This window comes from Onychomys torridus, chromosome 22 (assembly GCF_903995425.1).
Source record: "Onychomys torridus chromosome 22, mOncTor1.1, whole genome shotgun sequence".
NCBI classification, from domain to species: Eukaryota; Metazoa; Chordata; class Mammalia; order Rodentia; family Cricetidae; genus Onychomys; species Onychomys torridus.
The window spans coordinates 19,603,466-19,610,911 of record NC_050464.1 but is presented as its reverse complement, the minus strand read 5'-3'; positions in this window follow the sequence as shown (position 1 = coordinate 19,610,911).

Genomic DNA, 7,446 nt, shown 5'->3' with positions numbered 1-7,446 from the left:
GGACTCCTCACATCTCATTGGACCAGGAAGCAGAGAGGGGACTACATACAGTCTCTTAACCCCCCGCCCCCTCCCCAGAGCCCACTCCTAGTGGGCTACAACAATCAAATGGCCCTATTTCCCAATGGTTTCAAAACCTTCCAAACCAGTACCATCAACTGGAGATGAAATGCTTAAACATACAGTTCTGAAGGGAACACATCACATTCAAACTGTATTAGTCACTAAATGGATTCTGGAAACACACTGGTATCTTGCATTGATCAGGGCTCTGGCCGATACAGGCTCTTCACACAACATCTGTTAAGGAAATCACCTGAATTCCCTCTTTCTAACTGAGCTCCCATTGTTCTCCCTTGTGTAACTTTGGTGGTCTGAATGAAAATGGCCCTCACAGGTTCATAGGGAGTGGCACTATTAGGAGGTGTGGCTTTGTAGGAGTAGGTGTGACCTTGTGGAAAGAAGTGTGTCTCTGAGGGTGGGCTTTGAGTTTTCACAAGCTCAAGCCAGTCCTGGTGGCTCACTCACTCTTTCTGCTGCCTGGTGATCCCGATGTAGAACTCTCTCTCAGCTTCCTCTCCAGCACCGTGTCTGCCTGCATGCTGCCATGCTTCCTGCCATGATGACATGATGACTGTAAGCCAGTCCCAATTAAGTGTGGTCCTGCATAAGAGTGTCTCTGGTCATGGTGTCTCAGCTCATCAATAAAACTCTAAGTAAGACAGGAACTCGTGCTCACCTTTATCAGTCTTGACCCAGACCTTGGCTAAATCACTTTGCAACAGACTAAAGAAAATGAATGATACTACATAGTTTCATGGTGTTAAGACTGGGAACCTGAAATGATGTCTCCAATGTTGTGGGGGCTGGCTTTCTGTGATGCACCTGACTCTTCCATTTTCTTGCACATTCATATAGTTTCCAGGAGTCCCCTGATGTGACTTCTATGCAGAAAATAATATTTCATAAAAGATGAGTAACAGCAACAACAATAATAACAATAATATAGTTTACGTAGACATATGTCACATCACTAAGCCTCAAAAGTTACTGACACAAATACCTAGAAATTAAACCAATAGAAGATTTAAAAACAAAAATATCTTTATAACTAACATTTATTTAGAACCATTGGTGAAAGGTAAAGATACTAAAAAGAGTCAGTTTTATTTTGGCTTGTAAATTCCCATATCGCTTTCTTCTAAAGGTTGCCCTCCCACCACACTACTCTTGAGAATTTACTCTACATTGGAGGTAAAAGGAGGTTCCCTCAGACTCTGGAAGCAAACAAAACTTAACAACACTCAGGAAGAAAACAAGTCTCAGGAAGTTCCTGAAACAAAGAGGCACAAGGTCCCTCTCCAAGGCTATTCAAGCAGCCACAACTGCTGAGGGAAAGTGTCTCTCTGAACAGTCAAGCTGCCTATAAGTCTTTTGTAAGCCCCGGGAACACAGCTTTCATGAGTCATTACCCCTGCTGAAGTGCACTTTCTGGTGATGTAGATGCCTCTGAGTAATCTATCCTCCTGTAAGCAATTGGTCATTCAGTTCATAAGTATGCTTATGTGTTCACCAAGTTGGAATTCAATGGACTCATCTAGTCAACTTTAGTCTATCATTGGCTACCTGGGGTGAATATGTTCACTCATATCTCCTTAGGAAAAGTCTCACAACACTGTCTTCCTAACCACATACAAAACTCTATGTGTACACTTGTTCATCCCAAGTTGAAGTGTAGATCTGCCTGTGTCCAAAGGGTTCGTGTCTCCTTAGAGAAAGTCTCACAACACTGTCTTCCTAACCATGTATAAAACTCTATGTGTACACTTATTCATCTCAAGTTTATGTAGAGATCTGCCTATGTCCAAAGGGCAATCACACAAGGGTATTTCTTGATGCAGGTTATGAGGCTGTAAGGGACTGTGTTTCTTTATGTGGCTTGCTACACAGAAGGCTTAAGCATGGGTACTGGGGATAATATGAAGGGAGAAGAGAGGAGGGTAGACACTATGCATTATCTATCTTCCTGTTCAGACCTGCAAGTCAATACCTGTGTCACACAGAAGCAGAAAGGAACCGACAACCAAAGCCTGGGAGGTTATTTCAAGAGTGACTCGGCAAAACAACAGTATTCAATTCTGCCACTAATGAAGTCTCAGAACACAAAGTGAGACACAGAGCTGCAGAACACTTGCTACAGCAGCAGTTCAAGGAAGCCTTGGCAGAACCCCAAGCAATATCCTTGGCACAGAAATGAATCATCTCCTGGGGAATGCCAGCCTCTGTAGAAACACGACTCATTCTGCAGGTGTAATGGTTGGAGGAAGTTCTTGGAAATGTTCTTTCTAGACTCCAGGCAGCCACTTTTGCTCAGAAATATGAAAAGGCTTGCATACTTATAACTTGAGAGTGGGGTTGGACTCATTTCAGAGCCAATTAGACGTCTGTGTTTCTCTCAGAGTCAGCTATGAAGGTTTCCCTCAACTATGGATGCTCAGTGTGGGGCACAAGACAAGGAGTGTGTCTTATCTGTAGGTTAAATGCATCAGCCTTGGTGCAGTTGTCCATATCCCTGAAGTTGCCCAGAATATCCATACCCAGTCCTATGCCTTTCCATATGCCCTCTCCCTGACAGAAGAACACAGCCTCCCATATTCATTCCTGCTCAAAAGCAACCATCTTGTCAGCTTCAAATCAACCCTGTCCAAGCTTCCTCACTTTGCTATAGTCCCAACCCTAAACTCATCCTCAGGTCATTCCTACCCGACCTTGGTTTATTACTTCCTGATAGAAGTTAATGTTATCATGCAGCTACTAGCAAACTTCCAGCATCCACTCTGATGTATGTGTGTGTGTGTGTCTCTGTGTGTGCGCACACATGTGTGTTTCTTTTGGTATGCCATCCATTTTGTTTTTAAGACAGAGTCTCTCGCTGGCCTAGAACTCATTATTTGGCTAAGCACTAGCCAGCAAGCTCTATCTCTGCCTTCATAGTGCTGGGTTCACAGGCACACACTGTCATGTCTGCCTTTTTTACATGAGTTATAGAGATTGAATTCAGACCCTTTTATTTGTGCAGAAAGCACTTCCCTGACTGAGCCATGTCCCCAGCTACTAACATCCACTCCAATCCTAACTCCAAAGTAGGTCTTCAGACTACAAAAATTTGAGTCTGTACAGAGTAGGGATGGGGTGCATGGGTTCAGGAAGACTTCCACATCTATGACCCATAGATGAAGGCCTCATGGAGCTATAACTTGCTAAAGAACAAACTTGTGAAGGTTTTCTAGTCTTGGCAAAACACTGCCTTTGTCTTTCCTTTATACAGCAATGGTAAGAACTCAGTCTTGTCCAGCTTCTAAGGAAGTCAGTATGCAGATGTCTCAACAATAAAAACAGCAAGAGATATCCCGTAAGCCCCACCTATTCCTGGGTCTTTACCCAAGGACCTCCAGTACGACATATCACAGAGCTGGCTATTTGCACATTGGTGTTCCCTGCAACACTGTTTCTTCACATAGCCAAGTTATGAAACCAACCTAGTTGTCCAACAAGAGAGGAATAGAAAAGGAAGGTAAGATATGTATACACAAGAGAATTTTTTCCACCACAAAAAAAAAAAAAAAAAAAAGTTGAAGCCGGAGAGATAATACATGGGTTAAAAGCACTTCCTGCTCTTGCAGAGGACCTATTCTCAACATCCTATCAGAAGGCTTACAACCAACTATAACTCCATCTCCAAGTGATCTGATATGATACAGTTTGAAAAATATAAAACACAAATTAAAAATACGTGTATCTGAAAGAACAACGTCCCCTACAATAAAAAGCGAGACACCCAAGCTTACCTTGCAGGCTGTGTTTCCATTTCTCCAGGGTGCCTCACCCTGATCCCTCCCTCTCTGCCCTCATGGGAGAGGCTGCTCTCAGAACCTTCACCTGACCATAGAGTGCATTTCCCACATGCCTCTCTCTACTGCAGCTTGGAGCTGCCCCACTCTGACAGATCACTCTGCTTGAAGGCAATGGGCTCTGCCCAAGCATCTCTGTTACATAAGCTCACAAAGCATTCCACTGTGGCTGTGTAAGAGTGGGAAGGAGGTGAAAGGAATAATATCACCTACTATAGGTGATTAACAGATTCCCAGGGCTTCCTAAATACAGCTTTAACATGCCAAGGAGCATCAAGAGAGAGCTCAGTGCCTCCGAGGGGCTCAAAGATCCAAATTCCCACTGAGCACAGGAAACAAAGGGGCATTTGGTATGCCAAAATAACCCGGTTCTTTGAATGAGAACTTGCCCCAAAATGAACTTACCCATGAAAGAGACAGAGGAATCTGGGATTGTGCACAGTGCAAAAGAGCTTACAGGTACAAACATGGCCCCGGTTGACTGAAAACCCAGCTGGATCTTTGAGATGTGAGTCAGAAAGACAGATGCAGATGATAGAGACATAAATTTATAGTTGGATATTGATAGATATAAATTATATAAATAAATGATAAATTTTATCATAACAGATGATAAAACTAATGCAGATGATACTAACGTATAGATGGATACAGATGGCATAAATATAGATGACATAAAGCTGTAAATAGATGATACAGGAATAAATGATAAAGATTAGACAAATATAGAGATAAGCATATGCATATTGATACACACTATACAGTAAATATAGATATTAGTGATATAAATATCAATACAGATGAAGTGGATTATAAAAATAAACATGCTACAAATATAAAAATAATAAAGAGAATATAGATGATTCTAGCTATAGATAATAGGTTATATAAATAATAGATAACATGAGGGTATAGACACAGATACAGATTCTGCAGCTATAGTTGTTATAGATAAATACAGATTACACAGATATGTTATATAGATGAATATTGATAGGTATGGATTATATAAACATGGAGATAGATGTACATAGACGATATAGGCAGTACAGGAATTGATTATATAAATATGGATGATATAGGTTGGTGAGTTAGCAGGACTCAGCCCAGTTCACCTTAAGTTTGTATCAAAGAATCAGGCACATCCCTGAAGCCAGTGGTCCAGTAGTAAAGCTCCACACACGCTGTTTTCTCGTAATTGGATCATTTCTTCCTTGGGGGGGGAGGGTTCTTTAAGACTCTGGAAGCTAATGAAACTTACAAGTCTTAGGAGGTAAGCTCATGAAACCTACAATATTTACAGGGGCCCTCCCCAAGGTCCTGTAAGTGTTTAGGAGGGCAACATGTTGGGGGGGGTGGGGTTGGCATGTAAGGGAAAGGCACTAAGACTTTCTCATTGGACCTGACTTCAAGTTGTACAGGAAGCTCCAGGTTGTGGATTCTTTAAGTCATCTCCCAGGCTGTGGTGCATCTGCCTTTGAGTCACCTATACTCCTGTAAGCACCAGCATCCCCAATAAACTCACTAGTCCACCAAGCTCCTCTTGGGTAGAATGGTTTCTTTGGTCTGTTGTCTGGTCTCTATTTAGGGTGAATGGACATTTATTCACATCTCCCAGGAGATATCACACAACACAGCATGCTATCTCTGTTGTTTGCTGGGGAACTATGCAGGGAAAACAGCTTGGGCTATTCTAGACCAATCACCATGACTACTGCTTGTGATGATTGGGTTTAATGTCGTCTTGCCTTTAATCACCTGAGGAAGGAGCCTCCCTTGAGGAATTGTCTTGATTGCCTTCATGGCTGTGGTAAGACCAACCCCCAACGTGGGCAGCACCTTCTGGGAACAGCCCAGATTTAAGAGGGGTGTGCATTGCAGAGGGAAGAGTATTTATTTTTCTCTTCTCAGGTTTGGCCTTCCCTCTTTCCACTGAGGTGATTTTATCCCATTGCTGCTGCTGATGACTCCTTCACTGATGTCAGAGCCACCATTCCCAGGCTTCCATTGATTAATGAGGACTAGTGACTCTCCAGGAATCTTATAGGTTTGGGTGTCAGATGGGGACTGCTGAGGCACCCAGCTTTGAGGACTGAGCAACTAATGGGTTGTCAGATGATCCAGTGTGAGACGGCCATACAGGGACTTAGTCCTCCTTCAGCAGCACCCAGCCTCAAGGACAGAGCAACTTCCGGGTTCTCAGTCTCTCAGATGTGATTCAACTGTTGTGAATATTTTAACATGAGATGATTTCACAGATAGTGTGTGTGTGTGTGTGTGTGTGTGTGTGTGTGTGTGTGTGTGTACTCATCCTATCTGTTCTGTTCCTTTAGAGAACGGCAACACTCAAGATGGCTGTAGTCATGCAAAGCTGAAATCCACTTGATCAGAGGTAGGCTATAAATAAGGATGGGCATAGGATACTTCATGATCACTTTCTATATGGCAGGCTTCCAAAATGTAGCATCTTAAGTCAAATTCACTAAAGAGCATCACTAAAGTGTGAAGTGCCCATCAAGACTAGATGTTTCTAGAATCCCTTATTCTTTACCTTGATGTCCATGGCTCAGAAGGAGGAAGGAGATTCTTGTCATGATGTGAGACCCTAGTCTATTGACAACTCTGGGATATCACTTCAAACTCCATCTTAACTCCAATCAACCCTTTGCCTAACTGCTCAAGGCCTTCTGTCCAACAGTAGTTTTCAATTTGTTTGTTGTGATTCCTACAGGGTCACATATCAGATATATTTATGTTGTGAGTCATAACAGTAGTAGAATTACAGTTGTGAAGTAGCAACAAAATGATTTATGGTTGGAGGTCACCACAACATGAAGAACTATATTAAAGGGTCACAGTATTAGGAAGGTTGAGAACCACTATTCTAACACATCAGACCTGGGATTCTCACATTCAAGCAGTCCCATTTCAAGGAGAAAGTATCCCCTCTACCCATCAGATACCCCCAACTCTCCCCTGATAGAGTTACATGCCCTTGCTTTAATGTGTCTTAAGTTATTCAAATATGTTTATTAATTAGTTGTCATTATCAACTTGACATCATACCATCATTTAAATAAACTTGGAGAAATTAATTAAGCCTCTAATAATATGCATGCTCCTTGTGCTAATTATTTTTTGGTGAACAAATTCATTGTTAACATGAATAGCAATATAAATCATGCCAAGAATCAATATTTGTGTGGGAGATGAGCTTCAAAGACCGAGAGAAAGGACACACTAGCATTGATGGAAGTCAGAAGAAGTTCTGAGCCCGAGTTAAAGAGAAAGTGGGTTCTCCTAAGGAAAGAGTTTAGTATGAGCTTTATTGATGATGGGGTCAGAAGAGGAGGGTCCTTGAAAGCAAACAGAGGGTGTGTGAGAGAACTTGCTCTGTAATCATGTCAACTGGATCTCCCTACAAGGCAACCACTGGTAGAAGCTGGGAGACACTGACGAATATGCTCTTCTCATCACACACACACACACACACACACACACACACACACACACACACACACCCCTGATCTCCAAG